Consider the following 7244-nt stretch of genomic DNA (forward strand, 5'->3'; position numbering starts at 1 on the left):
CTCACTGCTGGTATATGTACAAGTTCCTCTAGAGAAGCCTTTTTAAGTGGAGACTTGAAAAAAAAATGGGGTTTGGTCAGTGATCATTAAATGGTTCTTTAAATGCAGGATAATGGATTACGGCACTTTCAGGCTAGGCAAACTGTGCCAAGTATGAGCACTTCAAACTCTAGAACAGAGCTGTGAAAACTATGCTGACCTCCTTTCAAAACTCTAATCCCACACACTTATGGTGAAAAAAATCTCCACAGAATAATACATTAGGGACTACCTTCCTTGTGAAGCTATTTTTGGTTTATCACTATTATACACTCATTCTGGGTGTTTTCTGAAGATGTCTTTGAGCTCCACTGTCTTAAGTACCACTGTAGTATTTATGTATTTGTGAGAACTGACCATAGGAACAAAGTTCCAGTTCTACAATCCACAACATCACACAAACCAGGTCTTGGACACAACTTGAAAGAAATTAATCTCAAGAGCTTGTCATTACCCTTAGGTGAAATAATGGGAAATCCTTTTTATTGTCTCAATGAATCTTAGGCCCTTACCTCTCTTGAGTGCTCATCCTAATTTCTCAGTCTTGTCTCACTAAATACTGATTATAAAAAATTAATTGCACCCACATATAGCACGTTGCCTGTGCAAAGGGGCAGCAAATGGAATACACAGAACTCCAGAAAAAGGCAGCAGTAGTGTAAGGCAGTGAAGCATTTGGAGTGACTCCTGGCAGCGAGGCACTCAGAGGTTAAACTGGACGGCAGGGAAAGAAATCCCTGCTGAAGGGTTCATTTATTTACACTCCCATTAGAGGAGCCTACAAAGACATACATCAACAGAAACAAACCATTTTAGTACGTCCATTGAGCGAACATCCATCAGTGAACACGATCTGTGCCAGCATGTCTTAAGAGTGACAAGATATTATTATAGTAGTGCCAGAGGAGGAGGGGGCAGGGCACAGAACAAAAGGGAGTGCTGATCCCTGCCTTAACAATGAGCCCCTATTCTCTTGCACTGCACCTGAGCTCCGAGGCTTCAAACCCAACAACCTTTTTCCATTGGCTGCTAACAGCTCCTCTGTGGTTTGCCTCACAACTCCCCTGTTTCCTTCAAAGGAGCCTTCCCCTCATGGCATCTCTGACTACTGTATCACCTCTGCTAAATAAATGACATCACCTCGCTCATCAGCCACATGCAGCTTTGCTCCTTTCCCACTGTTTGAACTCACTGTTTATTTTTTTTAAGCACCTAACCCTCTATTAATCCTCCAGACAGCACAAAGGATCCATTTGCCAGAGACAGCGATTAGAGCTGTGAGCACTGAGGCTTCCTGGGAAACACCTGTTTCCCTCAAATAACCTGAAGGAAAAAACTCAGCAAGCAGGACAAACTGCTGGTGGAAATGGAGAAAAATGGGAGCACAGTCCTGGTGTGATGAGAGCTACCAAACTCCAGATGGTGGATGTCTGCCTTCTTCAGGGACCACTGCAGAAACACACTCAGCATCTACAGTACCAAACTCATCTGCCTTTGACACTTGGTTGCCCCTGATCAACTGTGCCTCCCCTCTTCAAATCTTACGAGTGCAGAAATGTGTAAAATACTTAATGGAAATATTTTTTGTAATTATTTCCTTTATTACCTTTTTCCTTTGCCTAGAATTTACATTTGAAGAGACCAACAGCATCTTAAAATTTGAAATATTTCAACCAGCTCCATTTCTGAAACATCATCAGTACCTTACCATCAACCTTACCGTTGTTCCAGGCTTTGCAGGTTTTTCTTCCAACAGCACCAAACTTCTGTCCCAATTTTGAAAAATGAGCATTTGAAGAGAGTATGAACAAGGATTTGAACTTTCAAAATTATTTTGGCTAGTCATATAAAGGTAACAGGCAGCCTTTGGAGACACAAACTCATATAGAAAGGGTCAGTAACTGGATGGCTGTTGGATTTAGCTCCTGTGAAAACAAAGATAAGTGACAATACACCAACAATACTGAGTGGCATAGCATGGCTGAGTCATTCTCTGTTTTATGAAATGAGAGAAAATTAGGTCCCAAACAGGTTGTATAAGCACCACAGGCAATAACTACAGCTGGAGGAAGGCCAGGCTACATTAGTAGCTGCCATTTGATCTCCTTCAAGATCCCTGAACAGCCAAAGCCTGATGAAGTCAGAGGAAAGGCTGCTGCCCATCCCAAGAGGTGCTGCACTGAACCCAGCACAGCTGGAAACAACAGCCCACAGAACAAGGAGCAGGACTGCTGCTGCTGCAGCCCTCAGTTCAGCAGCACACTGGAAAGCAGGCTGTGCTGATTCTCCCCAGAGCCACAGCCCAAGGCTGATCAGCATTTCCTCTTTCCAGGGGAATTGGTCCTCTTGAGTACTTTTCTGAAATTAATGGGATTGTTCAAGGAATAATGCACCACAGAACCTGAATATTTATGGTAAATCCACCACAATGATTTCCAATGTACTGTGATCCAAGAATTCTGAATAAAATATCAAGAACTCCAAGAGAGATTTTCAACTGATATAAATCAGCTGTTCCTTCTTTCAAAGCTATGGAGCTGCAGCAATTTGCAACTAACAAAACCAAAGCTTATCATTTTCAAAATTAAAATATTTTTGCAGTATTTACAGCTAGGAGCAGACCCTTGCTTTTATTTTCTTATTGTAAAATAATAGTCATTTCTTGTAAAATAATTGATCATTTCTGAGCCATGAAGTGCAAGGGGTTTTAACTTATCACCAAAATTAGACATTGCAAGACATTATTTAGATTCCCATTGGTTTCTTGTAAGTTGCACTGCTTAGGCATTAGCAACTTCTTTAAGAAGGCCCCAAAGGAAATGAAGAATGCATTAGGTATGAAAATGTATACACAGAAATAATATAAAACACACATTTTATTTTTTTCTTAAACCCTTTTGGAACTGATGCTCTTAACACCACATAGAAACAAATGCAAATACGTGTGTGTGTGTAATATATATGTAGGTACACAGTTTTATCTATCCATATGTATTGTTCTAGTAACAGTCACCCTTTCATGGGGCTCATCAGTCACAGGTTTTACTCACCTGATGGGCAATTTGCCATCGGGCTGCCCCATCTGTCAGCACACCTTATCTGCCTTTCTTCAGATCCATACTTACAAGTACGGGAAGGTTGGATATCTGTCTCCTCCTAAGCACAATAAAATTAAAGCTGTAATTAGCAGCCTGCCCCGGACACCAGGTTACATTCCACACTGCATGGAGGGCCTTGGGCAGGAGTGGCAGGTTCCTTGGGACAATGTAGGAGCCCAAAGGAGAAAGTCAGACCTGATGTGTGTGAACAGATGACAGCTGATCTTGTCCTTCCTTCAGGAATTATAGACTGGAGCTCCTGCTTGGATGGCACTAAGATTCCCACAAGACATCTGGGTGGAAGAAATTAGGCTTCAGGAAAAAAGAACTCGTAGCGAGTATCTGACTATTGATGCCTGTTTAAGTAAAAATTATCAATAGAAATAAAGCAATCAAATATTGTTACCTTTTTGAAAAAGAGGAGCTCAATAATTTGCAAAAACAATGCAGGAATTCATTACAAATCCTTCAGACATTGCTAGTTCATTGCGGCACTCAGGTGCGCCCTGGGGTGGGGCTGCTGGAGCCGGCGGGAGCAGCCCCTGCCTCCCCTCACAGCTTCGGAGAGCGCCCTCCTCTCCTCAGAGCTTCGGAGAGGAGCTCCAGTCTCTCCTCGCACTCTTCAGAGGGCTCCCGCTTCTTCTCACAGCCTCAGAGAACCCCTTCTCCCTCACAGCCCGGGCCGTGCCCCGTCCTCCCCTCACAGCCGGGGCCGCGCCCTCCTCCCCTCACAGCTCGGGCAGCTCCATCCTCTCCTCACGGCCAGGGCCGTGCCCCGTCCTCCCCTCACAGCCCGGGCAGCTCCATCCTCCCCTCACAGGCCGGGTCGGGCCCCGTCCTCCCCTCACAACCTGGGTAGCTCCATCCTCCCCTCACAGCCCGAGCCGTGTATTCTTCCCCTCACAGCCCGAGCCGTGCCCCGTTCTCCCCTCACAACCTGGGTAGATCCATCCCCCCCTCACAGCTTGAGCCGTGCCCCGTCCTCCCCTCACAGCCTCGGGGAGGATCCCCCTTCCCTCCTCACAACCTGAGCAGCCCCGTCCTCCCCTCACAGCCTCGGGGAGGATCCCCCTTCCCTCCTCACAACCTGAGCAGCCCCTTCCTCCCCTCAAAGCCTCAGGGAGGATCCCCCTTCCCGCCTCACAACCTGAGCAGCCCCGTCCTCCCCTCACAGCCTCAGGGAGTAGCCCCCCATCTCTCCTCACAGCCTCGGAGAACTCCTCCTCTCTTCACAAGGAGACCGATGCCCAAGCACCCAGATCCGGGGGCAGCAGCTCTGCAGTTCCAAAACGCTGAGAAATCCCCCAAAAATAGGTCCTGAAGGTTTTCACGCAGCAGGGCTGACAAGCCACCCCGTTCCATGTTAGCAGTGACAACCTGCACCTTGCCACCCACCCGTCCCTCACAGACCCGGCCGGGGGTTCTGAGGTGACTCCTGACACCCAGCAGCCCAGGAACCACATCTTACACTTCTAGCAGACATTTGGGTTCAGTGGTGCCACTTCCCAGCCAAAAGGGATCATCCATCTTAATTAACCCAACTCAAGTGAGCAGCTATGTCAAATGAGTTAGCAACATGCACATAATCCCATCACATGTATTCTTGGAGTATCCACACCTCGGCTGATGGATTTCTCATTAACACAAATGTACTTTAGCCCTGCTTATAATTGAAACCTCGCTTCTGGCCAGCCACGTGTCTGGCAGAGCCAGGAGAACTACTTTTTCCATGTTCACAAGCATCCCTGCCAGTCCTTGGTGTCACCACCTGATTAGATCTCTGGCACCGCGGGCTCTGCTTTGGCACGGAGGAGAGCATCATCTCACCGTGCCTGCCTTGAAACGTGGACTTGAGGGTGAAGGCAGAAGAGGAAGAGCAGCAGATATTTCATGTACCAAACTGACTTCTGCAGATCAGCTGGTTGTCCCTTAGTAGAAAGGCACAATTATCTAATTAGATCAATCAAGAACACAAAGTACTCGAAGCTACTGTTCCTTCCAAACCTGCCTACATAATTGAGCAGCAATGTGAAATGAAAAACCAGACACGAGTCCCTGTTTCCACCAACCCCTCCTTGAGCCAGCAGAGCTCCTGAGCTACACAGACAATGTGTGAACATGACACAAGTTCACACCTTGGCCAAACCAGGGCAGATGCTTGGGAGGCAAAAAAACCACCCCGGTACCCTTTTTAATACTTTACTCTGAAACAGCTGTAGTGTTTTAATGTAAGCAAAATTATATATTCTTCCCTGTGCTCAGCCTCAGAAGCTGCCAAAGCATTTCTGCCAATCATTTCCAGGGGAGCCCAGCCTGCAGCAGCCCTCAGTGGGGATGATTTCTGCACGCATGGTAAAAGTTTAGCAGCATTAGAGGCTGCCACAATGGAAATTGTTGGGCATCACTGGTTTCACTTATAATAATGAAACTTGCTTGAAAGCTAGGAGCAGTTTGATGTAGTAGTTTTAACATAATAAAGACCATTTTTTGTGAAACCAAATTGTTTTACAGCTGAATGTTTTAACTTTCCAAGTTAATCTTGACCCATATGTTTTATTCTCACCATATCACTGTATTTCATTGTTTCAACTCATACACGTTACATGAAAACAAATGTTAATACACACCATGTGTGCAGACTGTTACACCCCAGTGAGCTTACACTGTTACACTTCACAATATGATAATAGAAAATCACTGCTATCAACCATCGTATTTTCAAATTTCAGAATCAAAATGTTTTGACGCTTCCAAAGTAAAACTTCTCAGATTATTCCCTACACGGTGAGTGCCCAACACACTCCAACTCAGGGAGTGCCTGATCTCCCAATGGGGTGTGCAAACTCATTTTGAGACTTCAAATTTTGTTTTAATAAAGTTCGACTTTCCAGCCAATTTTACCAATAGTGTATAACACCTAAACAATAACTTTGAGACTCCAAAGTGCTTGAGTAAAAAGGTCAGTGTCTGAGAAAATGGGGTATCAGCTCAATGAGAAAATTGGGATTTCTTCATCTAACAATAAAAATTCTGAGGTTTTTGTTTATTTTTCTTTAATACTGGACAGTTCTGGGTAGAAAAAATATTTAGCAATGCTGCCATCATTTGCACCTGTGTTCCTATCATTCACGCACACATTTTACAGAGCTTAAGTTATTGAAGCTTTGCAACCTATGTAACTTGCTCATGTGTAAAATCAGAGCAATCACAGCAGTAAACTGGAAAGATTTTAATGTTCTCTTGTTAAACACTAGCAGATCCCTCCCCATATATCTGTGGCCTTCCCAAGGTTCTCATCACTGACTCTATCCCAGTCTCCATTATCTAAGAAATAAGATTCATGGAACACAATCCGTGACCACAAAACAGACCTGGAGCTTGTTATGAGACATGCAGGGTCCAACTGAAAATCAAACATCCTCAGAGGAATAGCCAGAAACCTGCTTTTGGGAAACATGGCTGGAGGTCATATTGGCATAGAGGGAGACTGCTGGAGCTGACTGAGAGTGCCCTGGGGCAGAAATTCTCCTGGCTTTATCTTGTCACTCAGTTCCAACGAGTTCTTAGATCCTTTCTACATTTACTCCTTTAATATTTTACAGACGTCTCCCTTATGTAAATGTTCTCTGGACATTGTGTGCCATTTATTTACAGCAGGTTATTCCATACACAGCTCCAACAGTGCCTGCTGGTAACATTCACTGCTGCTGCCAACAATTCTTGAACCAAGACACTATCTGCATATTCTCCTCTGGGCTGCTAGCAAGGTCCTTCAGTGCTCATTCTTCTCTTACTGCCACCCAGACAGTTCCTTTAGACTTTAAAACAAAATTAATAATCTGGGAGAAAATAAAAGCCATGTGGGACTGTTGTGCTGCTGGCAAGTATCATCCTAAATCCACTCCAGTCAGTGGGACAGATTTTGACATCCTGTAAATGGTCACAACAATGCCAACAAAAACAAAGCTCTTCTCCAGGATCCAACCTACCAACGCTCTACTTCCCTGCTCAATATCCCTATTTTTTATCTAATATCAAGAACTTGAGCTCATCAAATCCTCTGCGCCAGCATGGGACTGTGGTCACCTTGGAACAAAATCCCCTATG

The 7244-nt window shown here is 44.9% G+C and overlaps 1 protein-coding gene across 1 annotated transcript in view; it reads right to left on the reverse strand.

The window, feature by feature from the left end:
• Positions 1-3106, reverse strand: part of BMP2 (bone morphogenetic protein 2) — a 163166-nt gene extending 160060 nt beyond the window's left edge. The window contains exon 1 of the mRNA XM_059840481.1: positions 3090-3106. The gene's annotated coding sequence lies outside the window, so the exon portion shown is untranslated. The remainder of the gene's footprint in view (positions 1-3089) is intronic.
• Positions 3107-7244: the final 4138 nt, after the last annotated feature.

This window comes from Haemorhous mexicanus, chromosome 3 (genome assembly GCF_027477595.1).
Source record: "Haemorhous mexicanus isolate bHaeMex1 chromosome 3, bHaeMex1.pri, whole genome shotgun sequence".
NCBI lineage: Eukaryota > Metazoa > Chordata > Aves > Passeriformes > Fringillidae > Haemorhous > Haemorhous mexicanus.